General features: G+C 54.1%; 1 non-coding gene across 1 annotated transcript in view; it reads left to right on the top strand.

The window, feature by feature from the left end:
* Positions 1-4839: 4839 nt before the first annotated feature.
* Positions 4840-5000, top strand: part of LOC124774153 — a 1909-nt gene continuing 1748 nt past the window's right edge. Inside the window, exon 1 of the ribosomal RNA XR_007015146.1 lies at positions 4840-5000. This exon is cut by the window's right edge and continues 1748 nt beyond it. This is a non-coding gene — a ribosomal RNA (small subunit ribosomal RNA).

Consider the following 5000-nt stretch of genomic DNA (forward strand, 5'->3'; position numbering starts at 1 on the left):
AAAACATACCGCCATCTGTAGGTCTCCCGCAACATGACCTCCTGCAACGACGCCACCGCCATCTATGAGACGCCAAGCCGACTAAGACAGCGATGGCGCCACAGTGCCCGCCTTTCGACGCCACCCACAAAGCCTGCAGCCTCTGTCGACCATAGCACCCATTCTCCAGTGGCTCTGCCGCACGAAGCCGTGGACCGGCAATGACTCCACCCGCACCCGTTCGTGGACCACCCCAACCGCCAAACGCGCACCTCCAGCGGATGAACGGCGGACGTTTCCCGCACTCGTAAAGTGCAATCCACCCCTATAACTTGCGTTTCATGAAGAGTTATTTCCAATATGCGACATTCCCGCTGTCCCTATACATGAGCCGCGACCTGTACCACTTACGAGCGAGAGACGCGATCGCGTTGCTCACTGTACGGCGTCCGATACCGAGCCATCAGCATGTCGGTCCCCATGCGCGTTGCACTCGCACTCGCACTCGCAAAAACGTGGGGCAAATATATTACGCGGAAGAGTTATAACAGACCGAGCCCCACTGCATGGGGGGAGTCTTTGTCACTAATGTACACAGATAGAACATTGTGGACTGGAACCAGATTACCCGTACACACGGCGCTGATTAGTAATCAATGCAGAGCCATCAAACTACAGAAAATATATACAACTGTCCGTATACATGCTGAAAGAGTCTGCCCACAATGGGAACCACACGTCAGCCAGACACTCTGATCACGCACCACTCTCTGCTTCTAACAGGCGCACATACAATATGTAAGCACCAGCATGGAACAACATCCAGTGCATCCTCTCCGCCACATTACACAATCCACACTATCACAACCAGACCAGGAGGTCCATGCGGAAAATAGAATATCCCACCCTTTCGACATCCACCATTGCGCAGATAAGGCACCAACACCCACACATGTCCTATACAACGGTGCACCCAACATCACAATAGTACCTCCTGTCACAGCGCACAAACAATGACATGAGTCAAAGACACAGGTCTGACACAAGCATAGAATTGGAGCGCCGCCTCTAATAAGCCAAAGGTGCATCCTGACGTGACAAATCTCATCATGTCACAAGCATTCACTTACTATAATCACTATCAACGAACCTGCCGCCCCGCCCCCCCCCCCCCCCCACACCTTTCCTTACAACAACGTGTAACCTAACCTAACCCATGTTGTACCTTAACCTAACCCATGTTGTACCTTAACCTAACCCATGTTGTGCCTTAACCTAACCCATGTTGTGCCTTAACCTAACCCATGTTGTCCCCTAACCTAACCCAAGTTGTCCCCTAACCTAACCCATGTTGTCCCTTAACCTAACCCATGTTGTGCCTTAACCTAACCCATGTTGTGCCTTAACCTAACCCATGTTGTCCCCTAACCTAACCCATGTTGTCCCCTAACCTAACCCATGTTGTGCCTTAACCTAACCCATGTTGTCCCCTAACCTAACCCATGTTGTGCCTTAACCTAACCCATGTTGTCCCCTAACCTAACCCATGTTGTCCCCTAACCTAACCCATGTTGTCCCCTAACCTAACCCATGTTGTGCCTTAACCTAACCCATGTTGTGCCTTAACCTAACCCATGTTGTCCCCTAACCTAACCCAAGTTGTCCCCTAACCTAACCCATGTTGTCCCCTAACCTAACCCATGTTGTGCCTTAACCTAACCCATGTTGTGCCTTAACCTAACCCATGTTGTGCCTTAACCTAACCCATGTTGTCCCCTAACCTAACCCATGTTGTCCCCTAACCTAACCCATGTTGTGCCTTAACCTAACCCATGTTGTCCCCTAACCTAACCCATGTTGTGCCTTAACCTAACCCATGTTGTCCCCTAACCTAACCCATGTTGTCCCCTAACCTAACCCATGTTGTCCCCTAACCTAACCCATGTTGTGCCTTAACCTAACCCATGTTGTGCCTTAACCTAACCCATGTTGTCCCCTAACCTAACCCATGTTGTCCCCTAACCTAACCCATGTTGTCCCCTAACCTAACCCATGTTGTCCCCTAACCTAACCCATGTTGTCCCCTAACCTAACCCATGTTGTCCCCTAACCTAACCCATGTTGTCCCCTAACCTAACCCATGTTGTCCCCTAACCTAACCCATGTTGTCCCCTAACCTAACCCATGTTGTGCCCTAACCTAACCCATGTTGTGCCCTAACCTAACCCATGTTGTGCCCTAACCTAACCCATGTTGTGCCTTAACCTAACCCATGTTGTCCCCTAACCTAACCCATGTTGTCCCCTAACCTAACCCATGTTGTCCCCTAACCTAACCCATGTTGTCCCCTAACCTAACCCATGTTGTCCCCTAACCTAACCCATGTTGTGCCTTAACCTAACCCATGTTGTCCCCTAACCTAACCCATGTTGTCCCCTAACCTAACCCATGTTGTCCCCTAACCTAACCCATGTTGTCCCCTAACCTAACCCATGTTGTCCCCTAACCTAACCCATGTTGTCCCCTAACCTAACCCATGTTGTCCCCTAACCTAACCCATGTTGTCCCCTAACCTAACCCATGTTGTGCCCTAACCTAACCCATGTTGTCCCCTAACCTAACCCATGTTGTGCCTTAACCTAACCCATGTTGTGCCTTAACCTAACCCATGTTGTCCCCTAACCTAACCCATGTTGTCCCCTAACCTAACCCATGTTGTGCCTTAACCTAACCCATGTTGTGCCGTAACCTAACCCATGTTGTGCCTTAACCTAACCCATGTTGTGCCTTAACCTAACCCATGTTGTGCCTTAACCTAACCCATGTTGTGCCTTAACCTAACCCATGTTGTGCCTTAACCTAACCCACGTTGTCCCCTAACGTAACCCACGTTGTCCCCTAACGTAACCCACGTTGTCCCCTAACGTAACCCACGTTGTCCCCTAACGTAACCCACGTTGTCCCCTAACGTAACCCACGTTGTCCCCTAACGTAACCCACGTTGTCCCCTAACGTAACCCACGTTGTCGCCTATCGTAACCCACGTTGTCGCCTAAACCTGCTCTGTAATTGTTATACGACTCGTTCAATTAGTGTAGTGTTGCCCACCCGCAACCCTCGCAATATAGTTCGCTACTCGCACTGCCCGCTCCCCTGTGTATCGCTTCATGTTAAACACCTTGCAAGTCTTGCTGACTTTCCACATGCTCCTGCTGTACACTGTAATGTGGATGGCAGCAGGGCGTACATGCCGCCCCCCCCCCCCCCCCACCTCTCCCCACGTCCCCACCTTGCCCCCTGCCTTCGCAAGGTGGTTGGTGACAAGTTTGCATGTTCAATGCCCTTCGCATGCGACGTACGCAGGCTACGTTGTGGTGCGGCCTGTGTCAACTGTCCGCTGATGTCGTACGCGTGAACCACAATCTGTACTGCACATTCGTCCTTATGTACTGAATGATACATCGTGGCACATGTGTGACCGTACAACGACTGCGCCCAAAAACGGCGGACCATACAGTGCAAATATTGTGCACGCAGCTACGTGTCGTCTCCCTATGAGAGCTGGATTGCAGTGTGGTACGCCATAGAGACGTGTGGGAGGAACGGACGCCGTGGATGGCGATCAGCATGAGCTGTCTGTTGATGTATTCGGACCTAGTCGTCTCTCCTCACACACCGTGATGGCATGGTGCAGCGCGTTCCATATCTGCGACATGCTACAGAAGCCGGTTGACAGTCGTTCGAGCAATGGACATCGCATACGTACGGGGGCCACCTTCCACGTATTGTCTAGGCGTGCACATTTTGTTGCGTGTATGTGGGCAGACGTAGTGTGGCGTGACACCTGACACAGGCATGCAATAATGGTTGAAGTTGCAAATGGCTATGGACGCCTACGTTTTCTGGTGAAGTTACGCAAATGAAGAAATGGTAACCCGTTGTGGTGCGGTTGTTCTCGCTAGGGGTGAATCGGTGATGGCGACGATAGGTTGAGGTACTAACCGGTTGTTCCAGCGATACCCACCATGCCGACGAAACTGAACGGCATCTGGGTGTGAAGCGATACGCGGCGGTGGCTGGGTGGGACCGTCCCCGGCCGGTGAGGGGGCGCCTCCCGGCGTGCTGGCCGCGCGGTGCGTGGGCGCACGCGCTACAGCCGGCTGGTGGGGGCGGCCAGTGGCAGGCGCGCCGGCCGACGGACGCGGCAGGCGTCGCAGCTGCGCGCCGGCGCACCCTGCGCGCGGCGCCGTGCGGCCAAAGTAGGTCCTCGCGGGCCCGGTGCGAAGCGCGGTGGACATCTGCAGTGTGCTGGTCCGATTGAGGACTGTGTGCGTTGAGGATGCGCCGCCGCCCGGCGCTCGGCGCCGCGACGCCGTCTGCTGCTCGGTCGCCCCAGCGGTTCTCGCTGGTGGTTTGTATCGCAGCTGTGCGGATGTGTTGGCGTGTGCGCTGTGCTGGGAGAGTTCGCTTCGGCACCCAAGTGGGGCTTTTGTCCTTCTGTGGCGCTGGCGTTGGAGCTGCCGGTCACCGTAGGTGGCGCGTGTTGTCTCCCGCCGGCAATGCCACGACAGCACGCTCCCGGGCCTCTGTCGGCAGCGGCAAGCTCAGTTGGGAGCACGGGTGGTCGCACCGAAAGCGTCTACTCGCCTAACTCCGGGCGATTGCGCCTCTCTCGAACCCGACCAAGTACTTGGGACGGCGCTGCGCGCCGCCGGGACCTGAGAGGGTTTCGAGGTGTATTGTGCAGGGGAGCTCAGCCTCCTCCTGTTTGCAGAATGATTGAGCGGACGCTTGCGTGTTCGCGCGGGCCCCCGGGACACACTCCCGGGCGGCCGGCTGCTCAGCTCTAGTTGACGCAGCTCCCTGGTTGATCCTGCCAGTAGTCATATGCTTGTCTCAAAGATTAAGCCATGCATGTCTCAGTACAAGCCGCATTAAGGTGAAACCGCGAATGGCTCATTAAATCAGTTATGGTTCCTTAGATCGTACCCACGTTACTTGGATAACTGTGGTAATTCTAG

Source organism: Schistocerca piceifrons, unplaced genomic scaffold, assembly GCF_021461385.2.
Source record: "Schistocerca piceifrons isolate TAMUIC-IGC-003096 unplaced genomic scaffold, iqSchPice1.1 HiC_scaffold_961, whole genome shotgun sequence".
Classification (NCBI taxonomy): domain Eukaryota; kingdom Metazoa; phylum Arthropoda; class Insecta; order Orthoptera; family Acrididae; genus Schistocerca; species Schistocerca piceifrons.